At 34.7% G+C, this 21,608-nt stretch overlaps 1 protein-coding gene across 1 annotated transcript in view; it reads right to left on the bottom strand.

Moving 5' to 3' along the window:
- The window catches only part of LOC129942839 (uncharacterized), a 70,394-nt gene that overhangs the window by 24,855 nt on the left and 23,931 nt on the right, over nt 1-21,608 (bottom strand). The gene's annotated exons all lie outside the window — the stretch shown is intronic.

Raw genomic sequence — 21,608 nt, 5'->3', positions numbered from 1 at the left:
AAGTCTTAATTAAAGGAAACTTACAAAATGATATTGAGAAATTATAAATTATATCAGTCAAATCAGTAGATGATTTCAATAGATCAAGATCTATTGAATCATATTTATCAAAGGTTGACGTATTACAGTTTATCATAGCTAAAAGTATAAAGTCTTAAAACATACATTAATGAATCAACATATTGTTAGTTTTGAAGTAAAATTTGCTAGGTTCAGACAAAAATGGTTAGAAAAATTAGTTTTCAGACAAATTAAGATTCGTCCGAAAAGTAAAATTTCAAAAATTCAATCAATTTATTTATCTTTAGACACACTTTTCCCTTTTAGTCTTCAAACAAAAATAATTGCGAAACAATTCTATACAATCTTTTGCAGAAATCAGTCTTAAAATGGACTTTTTCCAAACCGTTTTATCTTTCCAATTTATCTCAAACTTAAATTAAAAGAACATTCCAGCAACTCGTGTGCCGTTAAGAAGCCATATTGTCCTTCCTAAAATTAAATTTCCCTTAAAAGGCATTTCAATTGTATTCCTGTACGAATTACTTGTCCTTTAAACTTTACAGTGGTTTCTTATCTACCAATTAAAATTCTCTCATTAGCTCCTTCTTTACAAGTGTGAGGATTATCGGGCGAAAAAAAAAACAATACTTCTGTTATCACAATCTCAAAACTAGCGGATTTTGGCTAAAACTTTAAGCTTATAGGTATCCAAATTGAAGGGAATTAAAAGTCTTTGGTTGCAGCATTGCACTCTGTTATTATCTATCTCCATTCTTATGGACCGTACAGAGCTTTACAACTAGACAGCCGTCGCGTCGCCGCCGTTGCCATCGCTCCCGTCCATCGGTACTTGAAATAATATAAAGAAGATACTATTAACAGTTACTTATATCTTCTTCTGTATACACCATCTATAGGTAAAAACACAGGTGAACTCTTAGAATAAGATGCGCAATGTTTGCAATTTAAGATTCATGTTCTCTGAGGTGGCAGAGTCCAGTAGTTTCGCATGAAATAGAAAATAAAAAACAAAAATCATCTAAATAATTGTATAGCGCGCATCAGCTATGGGGTAGCATTGCATCATCATCTCCGGTGGCACGTACACATTTTACAGTGCCACATCGACCTGCAATGTCGACGGTATATTGAAAAAAGGAATAGAATAAAAATAAAACAATAACAATAACATCACAACAACAAACCGTTCAACAAACCGGGTTGTAGGTAATTTGATTTTAATTTGCTGTTACATTAATCTCAAGATGCGGTTTGAGAGAGAAAATTCAATCAAATGTGATTGAAAGTCGAGCCAGTCATTTTGAATGGACCAAAGAAGGGTTATTTGCACGAAAAGAGGTAAATTAACAGTGATTGAAACGGTTTTATGCTTTAAAACCCAAGAACTTTCAATTTGAACCAATGGAACCGAGATAGTTTTTAAACTGGTATACTGTTAAGAAAACAGGAAGCTAGACTTTAATTTCAAGCTTAATTTGATTCGTTTTGGAAACCGAAACCGAAATTCTTTTTGTTTTTCTATCGATAGTCAGACCCTTTCAATACCTCAGAAATTGATGTGGTTATCAAAGTCAGAAACAACCCTGGCTTCAAATTGATCTTGAGCAATAAAATCAAAGTAATCTTGAGATATCACCTGGTAGATGAAATGGTAGTGGCATTGGCATTGGAATTAAGGATATGATCACGTAATAAATTGAATTAAAGAACAAAGTCTTGATCAGAAGGTTTACATTACAAAACCAACTTAAACAACAGAAAAACAATACATTTCTGTGTGTAATTCTCCTGATGGCGGATGGTTGGTCACTTAAACCTTATAGAATGCCGTTGAGTTTCCTGGACTTCCTTTTGAGCGAAAATTCCAATTGAATTGAGATTCAGTGAAGATTTTCTTTGAAGGTACCCTCATTGGAAATTACATAACAACGACGAAGAAGCGTGGCTACAAAATTGCACTTCTTGTTCTTCTTCGGTTTCCTTTGTTTTGTGATTTTAAGTTTTAATGCCTCGTACAGAAGCAACAACTAATTAAATTAGGAATTTTTATATAACATAATTATGTCATCATGCTAAGAAAAACTGAACTTGGAGAGATGGATCTCACATTGCAGAAAGACTTTGAAGCTAGAAAGTGCATTTATGTGAAGGAACATGTTTGATGGTCATTGACTTTGTCGATAAAGATATAGATGAAGATGACGATGAAGAGCGACAGATAGGGGTATTTAATTGAAGGTTTATAGTGAGGATGAAAATGATGCGCAATGTTAAGGGATATTTACAGTTTTATTACAACATGCAAGATAACATATATGGCTATTAAGTCAATGCAGATGATAGTCGTGTGAGCATTTCTGGTTAAGTAAATTACATTAAAAAACATCTCAGCGAATATATGATGATTTTAATTTTATAACTTAATTAGCTTTACCTTGCTGAGAATTTTATTACTGCCTAATTTTATTTCTTATCCTGTAAAGTGGTAATTAGACAAAAGTACATATTTATTAGTAAGGTTTTTCTTTATTTTTTGTCTATAGTTAAGGACCGTAGATAATATTTCCCATAAAAAGAAAAAGAAATTAAGTATCACATCTTATTTAGATACAAAATAAAAAGAAAAGTCTATAGAAAATACAAACCAGATTGTTTCAAAAAAAAAAATTACGTATACGCCACAGTACACAAATGTGTTTTTTGTTTTTACACCCACAATTTTGTCAGATGTCTAGGAACACACATTTCCATACATGAAGAATAGTAAATTATATAGTTATATAGCATAGGGTCTTCCAAGGAGAGATTCTATTTAAAAAAAGCTACATATTTGTGTAACTGCTAATTTTGAAGCTGTTATCTTTTGACTTTTGCCAAGTTAAACCTACGATAGACGCTATAGCCAAAGTTTTATAAATTTTTAATATTTATTATAAAATAGAAAAAATGCAGTAAAAGCAATGACACAATCGCAATAATGCAAGAAAGGTTTCCCGAACATGGTATTTTTTCATAAATTATATTAAAATTATAGATGAAAAAGTCAGCTTGTTTGTTTGCGTGTTTGTCCGTCCTTAACATTGCAACGGAGCAATATTATACCACAATTTTTTGTGTGGAGGTAGTTACGATAATGGAATGTGTTTTCAACTACTTTTTACAAAGATTAAATGTCTCATTAGCAGCTCATTTGAGGAGACTCGAGGATATCACTTTTGAAAGGTAATTAAATTTTAAGATGTTTAATGTAAACCACATCTAAACGTCAAGTTTCTTTCTGCATTTCATTTGACAATTCTTAATATTAGACTGATTTAAATTGAATCATGGAAAGATACACAATCGAGCAGCGATTTAAAGTTATTCTGGCTCATTATGAAAATAGGCGTTCGAATCAAAATTCATATCGTGCAATTCGTGATTTTTTTGGACAATTTAATCGTCCAAATGCGCATCAAAATACTGCTGCAGTTTGGGATAATGTGTCAAAGAACTGTCTACCTTTACTCGTCAAGCTCGTGGCTTATGAACATTATGCATAAATACAATTGAAGAAAAAGTGTACGTCTATAAGCCACTAACAATTCGAGAGCTAAAGAATGAGATAATTCGGTACTTTACGGGTATATAACCTCAATTATTCTTCAGTGTCACCGAAAATTTGGTCCATCGGATAGAGGTGTGCCACCGAAGTCGTTGCGGCCATTTGGCAGATATTTTAATTCACGCATAATTGAACCATACAAATATTATCATAATAAAATTAAATGATAGGAATTTCCAAAATAATTTCTGTTTCCTTAGAAATCAACACCAGTCCCTAAAATTTAACTATCCTTTACTTCGTCTATCTTAAATAGATTTGTTGTTGCTTCTATTTAAAATTTTAGCACTAAGATCATTCTCCATGGTGCAGTGTCCTGTAAGGACTCTGTTAACGAAGCTTCTGTTCAATCCACCAGCTGAAATGAGTTGCTTTGAGTGTTAAGCATCAAGCATTGACTAAATGAATTATTTGACTGACAAATTGTGCTATTAGACCATCCGTGGTTTGCTTTGTTTATGGTTTCATGGTCTACAAGAAGCATGTTGGATTTGTTTCCCATCAAAGGTAAAGTTGTTCAATTTTTTCAAGTTCTTCAGCTTTGCAATTTCCTGGAACGTCTCTATAACCTAGCCCCAAAAAAGTTAAATGTTGAACTGATCGTCATCGCCATAAGAGATAATCGATTGTTTCCGGCTTAAAACGAGTTTATCACGACAAAGTTCAATGATTGTATCGCAGCTTGACTATCTGAAAAGATGCGTGTATCGCTAGCCGATATTTCTTTTTCTATGAGCCAAGATAGGGCTTCATTGATTTCCACAAGTTCTTCCTGGAACATGCTACAGTGATAAGGAAGATGAAATAAACGACTATCCCGTCTTGGTTTTTTGAACTATCTGTATAAAAGTTAATTGTTAAGTGATCATAAAACTATGTAATTTATTCATTTATTTTATTAGATAAATAGCCAAGTTCTACAAAACCAATTTATATATTTTTTACCAGGTGTATTCTAAACCAGTTTTATCAGATCATATACTTCCACTTGAATTTTAAAAGTGAGTTTTGTAATGCCCTTAAGGTTCACAACCCTGATAAGATCAAAATAAACCCTCTCTCTGTGCATTTATGGTCAATAACATAGGAAGTCAATTTATCCAAACTCTTATAAATTAAACTACCACCCAAAGCAGTATCATCGTCCAACTCTAACCAGTTCATTCGAAACAAGCCTGAGCGCCTCTCTGTGTGTCAAAGAAGTAATCATATAACCATTTCAACCATTCGACCGCACGCAAGTATGTAACATCATAAGAAAAACAAAACAACTATAGAAATGGAGTTTATCATTTCCTGTAACATACAACAAAATTGCATGTTGCATACCACATGCGGACTAAAACCAGTGTAGATATAAAGGTACACGTGTAACGAGAAATAATACAAAAATAAAACCTGAAATGACGAATGCATAATCAGCTGAAAAAAGAATCTCAACCAAATAACACCTTTCCTTTCCATCAAGTCGGCCTAGAACCACAGGCAGACATACAGACAAACAGACAGACTGTCAGACAGACAAAAAAAGAAAGAAAAGACAGACAGACAGAAGAAACTTACTTAAACCCAAAACTAACAAAGACCTCAATTTTTGCAATGTCGAACCGCATCGAGGAAGACCAAGGAGACGACGACAACGAAGACGGCCAAGACCAAGACGAGCACGGAACATTGTCACAAGTTCTAATAACCTATTTAGTGAACGATGATATTAGTGGCAGCAGGCATTTGTAACCCTCACTCCCAGAAGAAGGCTGTCACCTTCACCGGCAGATCGTTGTTGTTTTTTTGTTGTTGGTTGCGTCTGTATTTGGATTTGGATTTGGAACTAGTGGTGTGGTATTAATGCCAAAGAATCTCCTCCAGCAATAAAGTTACATTTACGAGTCGCGGCTTTAAACATATACACAAGTTTTGCGTTCGTTCTAACTCTCTAGGTTCTGTCTTTGCAAAAAGCAGCTAAAAAAGACTTTTCAACATTCAACTTGGTGGGCATAATTTATTGAAATCTTTTTCTATTTCTTTAGAAGGAAAAGGCTTTATTTATATATTTGGATCCCATGCTGCGAGTGGAGTGGTTTGGTGGAGTTTGAATTTGAGTGTCAGTATCGGTGGAAGAAGGTCATATATGGTTGAAAATTGAAAAGCTAAAGCTGGAAATAACAAAAAAGGTGAAGAAGAAACAGCAGCAGCAGTAGTAACTGATGATATGGGGATATTTGTATGCATGCATCTTTTGAACTACTTACTTTTTGTGGGATTCGTGCTGGATACCCCATGGATTGGGGTGACATGATTGTTGCATATTTTATGGCAATTTAGAGTTTTAGCATCCGTTTTTTTTTTGTGTTTGTTCTTTTTTTTGTTCTTATTTGACTTTTGTCGGTTTTAGGCCGCCATGCTTAGCAGAGACACTTTTACCAATTGTTCCTAGCTTGAAGATAGTTTCCCATGAAACAAATACGACAAGCCTCTGAAAAAGCTTTATACTTTCATTAAGGCGGAGATATAGATTTGCTATGGTCTATTTATCGATTAGTGTGTGAAATTGAAATTGAAAGTAACTGTGCCTTAAAGCACATCCTACATTTATTTAGAATGAATAAGCACAAAAAATAAAAGTGTGAGAACTTAAAATCAAACCATTCAATCATCGATTTAATGACTTTAGCTATTAAATTGATCTAAAGAACACTTTCATTCTTACATTTTTGTTTTGCTTTGCTTTCAATAAAATGATTCAAGATATAATTAAGTGCGGTGTAGAAAAAATTGCAAGTCCAATTTGCAAAATCTTCCAAATAGTTCTATATATATACTCCTCTTTTGCCAATCAATCATTAATCTAAAGAGTGTATACGGAGTATGAAGAAAAAAGAATGAATTAAAATTGTTTAATTAAACCTTTTGGAACAATCATCATAATTAAAAATGCTTTCAGCGTGAAATTAACTTAATTGCCAACAAATTTGCTAATTTATTATAGCTTGAAGAGGTTTGGTTTTTCTAGCAATCTCTTTGTTCAATAAGTTTATATTGATTTTAATCAATGGATTCCTTAATTGATTAAAAAACAAACTCGAAGGATGAACACAATTCTGATTTTAAAAGAAAGGAATTCTAAATTAAGAAAATACAAACAAAAAAAAGTTTGATACTCAACTCTTTTGTTTGAATTTATTCCAATTTCTAGTGTTTGGAAAACAAATGTAGATTGTAATGCCAATGAATTTTTTGAAAATTATTCACAAAAATAACATGGGAAGAAATTTCTCTTTCTTTTCTTAATCATTTAATTCAAAACTCCTTCCCTCGAAGGCTGTTTTAGGTCAAAAAAAAATCATTACCAAAAAATTTAAGAATTAAAAGTTAATTAATTCAAGGCAAGTTACATCACTTCTGGCCAAAATGTTCTTAGCTTCAAATGAAATACATTTTTCATTTTTAAAACGAAAGAGCTGAGGTTCGAACTTTTTTTTTTTTTCTTTTCTTATGTTGAATTCATTTATTCAAACCACATCAAAAAAATTGATTTCTTCTTGAGCATTAAATATTTAACAGTTACTATGACAAATATTGGCATTGATGCTAGATTACCTCTTTAAAGGAATAATGGGAATAAAAATGATATCTGAACCTTTCTCCATATAACTCATCTGAATTATCCTTCTCCACCCTTGTTCTCAAAAAAATGTTATACCTTCTTAAGATATCTGAAGATGCAGCAAATGAGCACATCCTGGAAACGAGCTTCACAAAAACTTAAATTCTTGATTGATATGCATATATTCGGCCTGAATTTGAGTTGGTTAAGCATCTTACCTCAATCTGCCCAATTAAATGCAGATTCTATTGATATGTAAATTCATGAGTCACGTTTTTTCTGTTCGAGCTCAATATCAGAAGCTGGTTCTAAAGCAGTCGTACATTCAACAAGCTATTACTCATTATGCGTATAATGACTTCAAAAATAAAAGGAAAAGCAATTTATTCACAGATTTACATAATTCTCTGCATACATTTTGTGAACATTACACATCGACGTACTCAAGACATTTCACTTCAAATGCCAATTAACGCATTGACAAGAGAAAATATTGTTGTAAGAAACAATAAAATAAATGAAGAAAACAAAAATACACAAAACACGTATAGAATATAAGATATGGCCTTACTGCATCCGCATCCATGCGTTGTGCGTTACACTAACCGCGATCCTAAAGTACAATCGAAAAATAAAAAAACAAGATACAAGATACGAGTCGATATCGCGATGGTACAACTCCTCGATCAGTTTTTCGAAAAGTAGTTAATTTAACAAGAATTCAATAGAAAGTAAAACGAATGATTTGAAAAATATCCAACAACCTCTACACATTGCAAATCCTCTGGGAAAAAGAACATAAATTAAACTAGGATAACGCATTAATTGTTCTCTTTGATAGTTTAATAGTTTATACTATGTATGAGTGTTTTTCTGTGTTTGCTCTGTGCTAATTGAAAATATACCCAATAGATTTTTAAATAAAATGTGCGGTGGTGGACTATTAAGAAGATTTCAAGTTTAGATTGTGGTAGGCTGCATTAGATCGATCTGTCTATAGGAAGTCGAACTTTATTTTTATTATTGTTTAATGGAAAGTTGTTTTTGTTTTTGTGTTTAATAGTTTGATATTAATTTGTTACACAGGTGGAGTCTTTATAATTTGTGTGGCAATGGGTTGTTGATTGAATGGAAAAATAGAAAATAATATTTATCATAGTTAACATTTTTCGAGAGTGGGTATAGTTTTTTTGTTCAGACTTATAAAGAGTATAATAATTATTGTTATTATTTATTTTGTTTTCACTTCAAGTGAGGAAATGCGTGCACACAACGTTTTTTTTTTTTTTTTTAATATCTACAATAAAAAGTGATGAAAAAATATAACAACAATTGATGCCTACAACTTTCACACATTTTTTTTTGGTAAACCTCAACAATATAATAAGCTTGAAGGGAAACGGAAATGCTCATCGAATAAAAGCCACAATTACATTTTTTACCATATACTTTTGTCGGTTTATTGTAATTATTCTCAAAATGATGTTTCTGTTTCATGACATATGATTCTAGATCAAAGATAAAGAAGGAAAATTGTATCGTTTCAAAAAAATTGGGTATGTTTTGGTATTCTGTCTAAATTTCAGTAACAAACTCATCATAAAATCATAGAAAATATAGCACAGCTTATCAAATTAAGCCTAACATCAACTTTTCGTTATGTATTCTATCCTACTGTTCGTTTCCTGTGATCTCTTAAATACGTCAATCGGTTATTCTAAAAGGTTGCATTTATATGTAATTGTGTTGAATTTAAGTGATGGGATGGTTTTCACATCAATTAAGCATAAGAAAAATGTAGGTACTATATTTTTTTGTTACTGATTTAGGTATGTTAGGTCTATAACTCGTGTTCGGAATTGTAACAAAATGCTTTTACGACTATAAACGACTTCAATGATAGAGACTGCGAAAAAGTGGACTCCATATTTGGTGTCAAAAAGCTGCTTCACGTACTGCAGAAAGTATTGGAGCATTTTTCTTCTTATTTTGTGAACAAAAGTTTTTAAAGTAAAAAATGAGTACTTATGTCGATAGCTGTTCCTGTTATTAATTGAAAGTTCTATAAGTCTAAACTATGTAAAAAGTTTAGTGTCACCATTTCTTTCACTACAAATTTTGATATATCTCCTTTCTGGCATTTCAATTCTAGCCTTTTTGTTAAAGGTGTAATTTGGTACTTAATTCTACTTAAAGAACTTTAAAGAACGTACAAAGTATTATTGAACGAAAAGTTGAAAGTTTTCAATGTGAAGGAATTATTAACTCATTTTATGAAAGCACTTCGCAACAAAATTAAAAATGGAAATAACACATTTCACATACACATTAAATTATTTATTAATGAGCAAATCAATGTGACTATTAGTGCTCAGTTTGGAAATAAACCCAAGCTCGTCGACCAGCAGCAACGTCTTATATTTGCTGATTGAGTTCCTGAAATTCATCAAAATGATTTGAATTTTCATAGCAAAAACCAGTAGTTTTCGTTAGTCCCATTTAAACCTATGAGGCTTCATCAATCAGCAAAATTGTCTCGGTAATTTTTAGAATGATGCTGAAAATATGGAAAGATCACTTCTCCAAATTATATAACGGCGATGACGAACCGAATTCCGCTGTAAGGGAGATAGAACCACTCAACCTAGGCGACGCAGATCAACAATTCCGCCTACCCGACCTTGACGAAGTGAAGATAGCTATATCTAAACTTAAGTCAAACAAAGCTGCTGGAGCTGACGGCATCGTTGCCGAACTATTCAAAACAGCAGGCAATGATTTGGTAGGGAGCATGCACTAACTCATCTGCAACATATGGTCGGAAGAAAGCATGCCCGATGAGGGGAATCTCAGCATAGTGTGCCCGATACATAAGAAAGGAGACCCTCTAAACTGCGCCAACTACAGAGGCATCAGTCTCCTTAACATTGCGTAAAAGATCTGCCGTATTATGTGCACTCCTGAAGCCATTCGTCAACAACGTGATTGGTCCTTATCAGTGCGGCTTCAGACCAGGAAAGTCCACTATCGATCAAATATTCACACTACGGCAGATATTGGAAAAAACCCAGAAGCTTCAAATCGATACCCACCATCTTTTTATCGATTTTAAAGCGATTTATGTGACAGCATCCATAGGGAAGAGCTCTACAGAGCAATGTCTAGGTTTGGCATCCCTGTCAAATTTACCCGTTTGTGCAGAATGACGATGGAGAATGCACGCTGCTCTATCAAGGTCGGAAAAGATCTTACCGATTCATTTGATGTCAAAAAAGATTTAAGACAACGCGATGCACTGTCATGCGATTTCTTCAACATCAATCTGGAAAGAATTGTGCAAAACTCAACCGTCAACACTAGAGGCACAATCTTCCAAAGGTCCATCCAATTACTTGGATACGCAGATGATATTGACATAATTGGAAGATCAAAGTGTGATATCAGTGAAGCATTTTTGAGCATTGCGACGGAAGCGAAGAAGATGGGTTTAGTGGTCAATGAGGGCAAGACCAAGTATATGCTGTCATCAAAAAAGAACACTGAACAACGACGTCTTGGACAAAACATTACCATGGCACCGCTATTAATACAGACAACGACACCAGCGCTGAAATCAAACGAAGAATAACTCTTGCAAATCGCTGCTTCTTTGGACTTAGAAGGCAATTGAGAAGTAAAGTCCTCTCTCGAGCATCTAAAATCACCATCTATAAGACACTCATCATCCCGGTTCTCATTTATGGCGCTGAGGGCTGGACCCTGTCAAAGAAAGATGAGAGCGTTTTAGGATGTTTCGAGAGCTGTACAGCGACACTGACCTAGTTAGCAGAATTAAAGTCCAACAGCTTAGATGGCTAGGTCATGTAGAGCGGATGGGCATCAACGCTACAGGCCGGAAGGTCTTCGAAACCAATCCCGATGGACGGCGGCGCAGTAGAGGAAGACCGCGACTCAGGTGGCGCACCCAGTTGGAAGAGGACCTCAACCAACTTGGGGTGCGAAACTGGGTCAGCTAGCTAGGGACCGAGCTGGCTGGTGACGCATGTTGGTTGAGGCCCAGGTCCACCCTAGACTGTAGAGCCACCTTAAGTAAGTAAGTAAGTAATTTTTAGAATGGTAATTGAAATGGCTCTCCTTGGTGTAATTCGTAGATTGGCCCGTTTGTGGTGGCCGAGTTATTCGACCTTACCTATTCAAAAATTAGGCTGTGAAAACTGGTATGGTAAAAATATTGCGCTATCGAGCTATTCGTAATGTTTTTTGAAGGCTGGAATTGGAAGATATTAATGTGGAAGACGTTTGTTTTCAACAATCGGCTATCCAATTTAAGGAACAGTCACAATTTGCAGGAAAAGTTTCCTGACCATAGTATTTTACGAAGGGGTCATTACAGTTTAGAGTTATAACTTTTAGAGTTTTGTTTTAGAGTCAACTGAAAATTAGAGTTATAACTTTTGGAGTTTTGCTTTAGAGTCAACTGATAAATATCGTCCTTGCCCAACTGTGTCAAAAAGAAATTCTTCGTGAATTAGTCATAGAAAATTTGATGGAAAAGATATTTTGTTAGATGTATGCAGTGTTTATCACCAATACTCATTATTTTCTTAATCAAAGTTGAAACTTCTATTCTGCTTGAAAATAAATAAAACAAGGTCACATATTTCTAGTACTTGAATTATAAATTTGTTTTTTTTTTTTTTAACTCAAACGAGTTAACATAGTACAAAACAAATATTGAGTTTGTCAATTTTATTTGCACTTTTAATTAACATTTATTGCACAAAACATTTTGGTCCTTCGAGCCGGATTTCCCATGTAAGGAAATACAATAGACTATTAGTGGACGAAAAGTGTGGCCCGCGCTAGTATTCGCGTCAGGGGGGTTCCAAATAACATCAGCTCTTCCTTTAGAATGACAATGAGACATATTTAGGCCCTTAAATATTCATACATCTTACAGAAAGTTAGATAAACAGCAAAAAAAAAAAAAAACGTAGTAGGGTCGGAAAATAGCCCTCTTTCGTATTTAATCGGTCTACTCTTTTTTAATTCAGATTCAAAACAAAAAGGAAAGCAACACAGTAAGGCCATCAAATGCATATTTTCTCCAACATTACCCTGAAATATCAAAGAGAGTAAGCGAAAACTGTATAAATATAAAAATAAATAAAAAATACTGGACCAGGAATTCATCTTTGTGGAACCCCAACTTTCTTTTTAAAAACTCAATTTAATTCTTTGACTGTCTTCCTATTTCAATAGAGCTATCAACAAACAATTTGTCGACAGTTAATAGACACTACCAATGAGGCTACGCCTACAGTTTATAGTAGTATTAAACATTTCTGTTTCTAATGTTTCAGAGGATTCTGCAAACTTCTACATGATTTAATGTGTTTGTTTGTTTAAAAATTCTTAAAACCATATTATTAAATAACCGCTTTTAAATTATCCACAACATAACCTCATTCGTGTAAAAAAGTTCTTCACGAAAATCCATAACTTTTTCCAAAAACATGCTTCGAATAATTGAAAATGATGATTACGAAAAATAAAAACTAAACCCAAAACCACTTCAAACAAACCGAAGTACCATTACCAATAATATTTACCACAAAAATTAGCCAAAACACACGGCCACAACAACAAATACAACACCAACCAAACCAAACCTCTCTCTGGTATCAATTTCTTCTTTAAAAAGAGTGTGCAGTATTCACCTATATCGATGCTAGAAAACATATTGCAAAAGTTTCAAGCTTCAAAACCGACAATACACAACTTCCCTGTTGTTGGTAATGTCCTCGTAAAATAAAATCTAACAAGAGTTTCGTGCTCTTGCTTAGCTATGCTCATGATGATGATGGCAAGCGGATATAGGATCCTCCAAAACAACACTCAAGCTCACTTCGAGAACCAGACCAAAAAACGAGTGGGTTGCTCGAGTGTGTGATTGAAGGTGGTGTACAGTACATTGCAGATTGTACAATGGAAGAAGGCGCTGAAATCTCGTAGTGAGGTTTTAAGCACTTAATCGTTTTGTTGTTAGAATTAATTTTTGTTTTGTTTGCTTTTTCTGTGGTCTATGGAGGATTCTATTATAAGGCTGATTGGTCTAACAGAAATGGAAGAATTCCTTCTAGAGTCTTATAACCATTTCGTGGCTATTTTAAAAAAACAGCAGCAAAAATAAAAATATCAACAAAAGATCAAAGATATTGATCGATAATGTAAACTCATAAGACCCAACATGGGTTTTAATGGTTCAACATCTGTTCAAGGCATCCAACAATATAAAAAACTCTTTCGACATATAGGACTTGCATACCTTCATGTTTACGAGGAAAAAAAGTCGTCATCATATAAAATTTATTAATTTAAAATAAAATATAAAAAAAAAAAAACTGTTTCAGTGACCCATATTAGAGCATCATCATGGCTGACATGAAGATAGCTGAGAAAAAGGTAAGAGAGTGGGTAAGATGGTAAGTAAGGTTTTGTTGTAATAAGATATACTATAGGCATGGTAGGTACTTTAGGTCGCTGTCCCAATTTTATTTTACAGCACGATTTTGTGTATATTTACTTTGTATAGTTTAAGTTTGTTTTTTGTTTGTGGCGATGTTTGTTCTTTTCTTGTAACGACAACCTATTAAGGAAATTAGCTGGTAATTATTGTTAAGATGAGGAAGCTCTTCTTCTTTGGACAAGATGGGAGTTCGCTCCGTCGTCGTTGTCGTTGGATAGGGTTCTCTTTTTTAAAAGTCGTGTGAACTATTGAAAATGTTTGGTATTGTAGTTGGTTTGGATACCAGAAACCAGAGAAGTTCAATTTTTGTATCGTGTGTGGGAAAAAAGAGGAGTACTAATTCAATGTGGTTTTTGCCTAAGAAAAGCCAAATAAAGATGTGTTTATAAAATAGCAACAATACCATATTTGGAAGCTATTTTGTTACTTTGTTTAAATGACATCAGTCTTTAGCAGTCAAACACTCTTCATTTATGTGCATAGAATTTTGTTCAATTTGGAGAACAAGCATTCATCAATTCAGAAGTTATTTCGTTCCCATAACTTTATTTAATTTTGTTCCATGATTTCTTTGTTGTATTTCGTTTGTAATTTTGCTACAAAAACAGAAAAACGGCTTTACAGTCAGACTAAATCAGCCTGGGAGAAAAAATTGATCAGTGAACTTGAACAAAGCCGAGGTCGAGATCCACATGAGATGCGGAAGTTCTACCAATAGGACCGATGCACATATTGCAAGGACGAAGGGTGAAAACTGATAATTTATTCTGCGGGCATACTGGATCGAAGAAATGGATGATCCACCAACCACTTTAAGAGCAAGATCATGTGCTATCGCCATCAAGCTAAGAAGAGGTTGAGAGGACTGTAAAGAGGCAAAGCCTCAGGATCTGATTTCATATTAGCGGAACTATTTCAACATGCTATCGAGTAATTCATGACATTATAGTGCACTTATGGGAAAATGCAGAAATGCCAAAAGACTGCCAAAAATCCCTTACACAAGGTATCATGTTGTTGAATACTGCTTCAACCCTACAAGATCGGTAAGCCGTACACTAAAACTATCATCGGACAATGTTAGTGTTTCTTTATCCCAGCAAATCAAGAACTGATCAGATTTTATGTTCTAGGTTTTCACCTGTTTACAGGCTTTCGCCTAGGAAAGTCCAAAAAGGGTACAACTATACTGTTAATTTTAATTCAAATGATACTCTTTTGATAATATTTAAAGATTACTTTTATTTTACAAGATTAAGATCGAGGTAATGCGTGATACTTTTACAAAAGATCGATAGATAAGAAGGAAGCAAAAACTATGTACATGTCAAAGTGACAAGCAAGGAAAAAGTATTAGATTTTGTTTTACTTTTTTTTTGTATAAATGAACTAGATTTTGAACATATACAAAGGCATGAGAGAATTCGGCATCCCAAATAAATTGACACGACAGTTTAGATTGACCATGACCATGAAAATTTGGTGATATAACTCTATCAGCTTATGATCAAAGCTCCAACTGTTCCCCACAAATTTCAAATCGGAGCAGCACTTGAAAGGTTACTTCAGCCATTACAAGAAAGCTGCAAACCTTCGTGAATAGATGTCTACGTAGCATCTTTAGGATTTTCTGGCCAAACCGTATTTTAAATAAGGTCCTTCATAGAAGGACAGGTCAAGAACCTAGACTCAATTATACGAAGGCTTAAGTAGCAATGGATTGGATATACGCTTCGAAAAGTTAACGACTTCATTGCAGGCCAAGTAATGTAGTGGAATCCGCTCAAACAAGAGGAAGAAGATCTGAAGTACCGACAAGCACATGGGGCAAGACAGTCGGGTGGAATCAGCGTTACAAGGCAGGAGTTAGAGGGAGCTGAAACACATCTCCAGAACCGTACACGATGGCGCGTAGGGGTACTAAATGATCTATGCTCCTTAAGGGGTTCCCAACGGGCTTACCAGGTCTTACTAACTAAGTAAGCAAAAAATAAATAAATTAGGTGGCGCAATAATTCGTAAAGAACCAGGGCCTATTGACTTACAACTTTTAACCATTCCTGCGTGCTAGTAACTGCAGGGATATAGTGGAATTTGTAATTTGAGAAAGCACTTTTCATGACAAGAACAACTCTTAGAGAAATTGTCAATTCCTCTCAAGAGGTAGTACCCGTGAAAAAAACTTTAGGTAGCACTGGCAGGGATCAATTCCAAGACCTCTAGCATGACAATCCAACGCACTAACTATCATGCCACCTGTGTCACATTAGATACATAAGTAAGTAAATAAGTATGACCAGTATAACAAGCCAAGTTAAAATAGCTAGATTGCTATCCAGACCAATCAATACTTACTATAGACTCCGACAAGGGGATGGTTTGGCCTGTCTTTTTGAAACTTGGTGCTGGAGAAAGCAATCCGTGGCTCTTGCACATCAACAAGAGGGACTATCGTCATTAGATCCTTCCAGATATTAGCTTGAATGAGTGAAGGAAAATCATAGTACTTGGTGGCGTCAACTGCGAAAAGATCAGTTGGTCAAATAATGAAGGTAGTGAATCATGAATGTCAAGAAGTGCATTTCTTCAAATACCTTCGGTCAATAGTAGCAGCTAGCAGGTGATAAAAACATAGAAGGAGAAATACGCAGACGATTGCTCAAAACCTACTTCATTTTGTCAAAGCTTTTTAAATCCATTAAACGTTACCATGACTTTGAAGCTGCTGCTGCTGTACGAGTAAATAGTTCTTATATTACTTGCATATGAATCCGAGACCTCGGTACTTATTAAAAACCACTCCGAAATTTTAGACAAGTTTGAGAATAAGGTATTGTGAAGAATTTTTGGGCACTTATGTGAAGAAGAGCGATTTCGGTGACGCTCAATAATGAACCATGTGCAATCTACCTCGAAGCTGATATTGTGACAGAAATTAAACTCTATAAACTCTGGTGGACTGGAAAACTATCTCTTATGAGCGAAGAGGATCCAGCTCGAGAAATCCTTTGTAACACATTTAATAGTATGTGATAGCTTGGCAGACCATGGTTACGCTGAAGAAATAGCGTAAACCACTATGACGGAATCCTTTGGGGGATAATTCAAGAGACTTGACATGAGACACGAGGCTATGACCTGATCCTGGTTAGCGAGCCGATTATGATAATGATAGTAATAATGCTGAAAACAAATAACGTTTCGCATTATTCACTAACAATTCCCAACCAACCATTTCAGTGTGTGAGTAATGTTGCCAGGGATAGAGGAGATCTACAGTTTTTAGCCGAGTACGAACAGCAAATTTGAGAGACAAAAACAACTGTTTTTGGATACGTCAATTCCTAGCAATACCTTTAAGAAACTTTAGATGGCACAGACAGGGATGTAACCCAAGACCTCTGGCATGACAATTCAACGAACTTACCACCATGCCACGGGTACTGTAATAAGACGTTTAAGAAAAATCTTCCACATTCGTCTTTTCTTGGTGAAATGTTGGAATCAGTTCAAAAAAAGTTTAAAAATATGAAAGTTTATTCGTGCCTTAAGAAGCATCTATTTATTTTTGCCATATAGCTAATTAATGAACCCTTGGAGTTTTTGGCCTTTTTTATGCAACTTAAGGTTATTCCCCTTTTAGAACAAAACATCTTCTAGAATAATTTAAACTATCATCTAAAGAAATTTGTTGATAATTTTGAAATATTTTAATCTGTATAATTTATTTTATTTGGGATACAAGGAAATTTTCGAAGGCATGTTCCTCACTAAATTTTACCTTTCAATTATCAAATTTTATTTTCCATCAAGGTCCTTATATTCGCTCTCTTATATGTGCCTCATAACAACTTGTATATGTAATTTAATAATAAAAGAATATTATAAAATTGTTGTTATTATAAAACCATAATTGTTGTTATTTGGTCTTTTTTATTCGAATCAAAACAGGCTTTAAAGTTAAATCATCGAAGACTTGAGAGAAAGATAGAAAGACGAGGAGAAAGATGCATTGCATATTGAATGAACATTACCTCTGAATGCGCGCATAAGCCATAATAATTATATTGTTCGATATGCTCCATTATAGTGGATAACATCGCTTCCATCAAGAGCTCTACTCAGTCAAAATGCTTCCATAATATAACTAACCATCATCACCATCGACAACAACAACAACAACAAGAAACCAGTACAGCTTCGTGATCCACTTTTCACGAATCATCACTATCATTATGGCGCATTGGGTTCGCATCGCATTCCATTGTGGTATCGAAGCAAATCTGAACCGCACTGCCCGACCGACTGCGGCGCGGCCTACAGAGTTTGTATAACTTGCGTGACAAAATGTCTGCACCGTTTGCTAATACAAGATTGACGAGCGCATGTTGAGCGCATGTTGCACTGCACTCTGCCCAACGGAATTGTTGTTTTCGAATGTTGACCATAACTGCTCGCGCCGGCTTCATCCCAGTTTCAAGATGTGATGTGACCACACCAAACCAAGGCATGTTTTTTGAAAATATAAATTGTTATTATATTTTCATTATTAAATTGTTATATAACATTACTTTGCTGATGTTTATAAATGAGTGAGCAAATGGCGCGGCCTTTATGGAGAGCATATCGCGCCCCACAGTCAATGTACGAAGCCAAGCAGTGAAGCTTGGATACAAGCCAATGATCTGGAAATTGTCATGGGGAGTGATGTATGTGCGATGATGATGGCAGAAGTACATTTGCTTGGAATTCGTTGGTCACCTGTTTAGTGGCTCCTCTTCTGTCGAAGTCGAGAAGTCGAACAAGAAAATTTAATTGGACACAGAAATATGAATGAAAGATAGACTGGTAGAGTCTTTGAGAGGAGTGGACAGAATTGTGATGAGAATCGATTTGGATCGGATATGCGGGACGACATAGAGACCTTGTTTTTATTTAACAATTTTATGTGCTCTAGAAAGTTCAAGGTAGGTAAAATGTATCGAGAACGGCCTTTGCGTTGTGAATTGTTAAGTTGACAAGTTTGAATAGAGTCTTTGCGGAGAATATGCTAGAATGAATGCGCTCTCTGCGTCACACAAATGGGGTCAGAAAAAGAATACTGCGAGTTCTTTTCGAGACAACTATTTAATAAACCGATTAACGAATTCAATAAGTTAAATTAAATTTTACACAAAGTAAATCAAAATTTTCTGCTCAAAAGAATTCATTAGGAGTTGACGTCTTATATTTTTCTCAAGATATTTTAGTCGAATATCAATTTTGAGTAGGTTTCTGTACATTTGCACTTTCTTGTCAAAGAATCTGCCAATCCGATTCTTATAAAATCTTTTGAAGATATTACTGCTGAGAATATGGAAGGACTATTTCTGTAGACTGTATAACAGCGAGGACGAACCGAATCCCGCTGTCAAGCAGGCTGATCTATTCTATATAGATGATAAGAGCCAATAATTCAATCTTCCCATTTTTCAGACCCGAAAGATAAGTAGACAACTCACCATTTAGGCTTCCAAACCTAGATCGGGTAAAGATCGCCATATCTAAGCTGAAGTCTGACCAAAGCACTGGACAAGATGAATTAAATGTCTATTTTTTCAAAGCACCTGGAAATAATATGGTTAGAAGAAAGCATACCCAATGTGGAACCCCAGAAAAAAGGAGAGAAAAAAGTCCAGTTAACGTCGCTTCTTAAATATTTTCTGCTGTAATATGAGAACGTCTTAAATCCATATTCATAAACTTGAAAGGTCCTTACCACTCTGGTCTTAGACCAGGAAAGTTCACAGTCGATAAAATCTTAATTAAGAACATCAAGTCGACACTCACCATCTTTTCATCGCATATGACAGCATAGACAGCGAAGAACTGTATAGAGCCATGTATAGTTTTGGCATCCCTGCTAAACTTGTTAACTTCCCATAGGAAGTTATTGTAATGGGTCCGATTTGTCAAATTGAAGATTTTGACATTTCTAGACGTTTCAAGGTCCCTAGAGTCGAAATAAAAGATTTTTAGAAAGATGTCTGTGCGTGCGTTTACGTACGTTCGTACGTCCGTACGTTCGCGACGTTTTTTTTCGTAGTCCATAGCTCAAGAACCAGAACCGGTATTGATTTCAAATAAATTTTGTTACACAAATAATAAGGCAGAAAGATGCAGAAAGGGCTCTTAAAAAAAATTGCGTGGCTGGTGTTTTTACCATAGCAGTTTGAAAAAAAGTTGAACATTTTGGTTAACCCTAAATATCATAAATAAATAATATATTGTAACGTGGTATGACAAAACAATTTTGTGCAACGAAGAATAATGTTCTTGACATCTGATAAAATTTTGAGAAAAATCGAATTGACAGTTCTTTTTTATAAAAAATAAAAATCTAAAAAAACATTACTCAAAGTTGGTAAAAATTGAATATACAAATTTGAAATTTAGGCTTTAAACTTATTTTTTCTTATAAGAAATATTGAAAAATCGCATTGACAGTTTTTTTACAGAAAATAAACCTTTAAAAAAAAACAATACTAAAACTTGGTAAAAATTTACTTTCGACTCAAATAGCTTTTCAAAAATTAAAAATATTGGCTTCAAACTTATTTTATTTCACAGAAAATATTGTTTTCGATATTTAGTAATTTTTATATAAAAATCCAACAGTCCGTTTTTTCATAAAAAATCAAATCTACAAAAAATAGTACTCAAATTTGGAAAAATTGATACGAGTACATATAGACAAACTTTTAAGCAAGTCAAATCGACGGACGGGATGGGAAGTTATCAGTGTGGGTCGCATCCCAGCCTCTTTTGAATTTGTTAAGAATGGTCATTGAGGATTCACGCTACTCCATAAAAGTTGGAACATAACCGAACCTTTCAATGTCAAAAAAGGCTTTAGACAAGGTGATGCACTCTCGTGCGATTTTTTTAACATCGAAGTTGATATAATAGTGAAGATCTTCGACTTCAACACTAGAGGTGCTGTCTTTCAAAAGCGTGGCCAATAACTAGCCTATGCTGATGACATTTAAATAATCGGAAGAACTCAGCGTTTTGTCAATGGGGCTTTTGTGAGTATAGAGGCAGAGTTGTTAATTAGGGCAAAACTAAGTATATAAAGCTCAAAACGTCCATCAGCGACAGACATAATTTTGAGTAGTCAAGGACCTTGGCTACTTGGGCTCCACTATGAATCCAGTAAGAAATACTAGCGCGGAGATCAAAGGGAGAAAGCAGCTGATCAGTAGCTCTTTGGAGTAACCAAAGCGTTGTTTAATAAGACCGTTATCAACCCAGTCTTGCTATAAGGTACAGAACCATAGATTATGACAAAAGCGGATGAAAATACCTATGTTAATTTTATGAGAAAAGTTTTTGGCGGGTTCTACGGTCCTTTATGCATAGAAGATAAAAAGTCCAGAAGGATAAAAGTCCAACGACTGAGATGGAAGGGTTATGTAGAGCGCATAGAAACCAATGATCCTATCCGGAAAGTTCTCGAATCCATTCAAAAATTGCCGAGCAGCAGGGGCGGACCGCTGATCAGCTGGCCCAAACAACTTAAAAGTGACCTCACCCAACTTGGAATCAGCAACTTGAGATATCTAGCTATTGACTGAACAAGATGGAGAATTCGGTTGTGTGAGGTCCTAGATCACACAGCACTGTAAAGTTACCTTAAGTAAATAAAAATTATGTCTCTTAAAACCATGGCTTCTATTGGCTTTGAAACGTCAAAAGCTATCAACATTTTTAATTGAAATTTTAGAGAAGTTTTTAAGTCCCTCAATCAATCATATTATTAACTCATCAAAAAATGCTGCTGCTGAGTAAAAGATCGCTATAGT

This window comes from Eupeodes corollae, chromosome 1 (assembly GCF_945859685.1).
Source record: "Eupeodes corollae chromosome 1, idEupCoro1.1, whole genome shotgun sequence".
Taxonomy (NCBI): domain Eukaryota; kingdom Metazoa; phylum Arthropoda; class Insecta; order Diptera; family Syrphidae; genus Eupeodes; species Eupeodes corollae.
The sequence above is the reverse complement of the archived record's forward strand: the minus strand, read 5'-3'. Positions and strand labels throughout refer to the sequence as shown.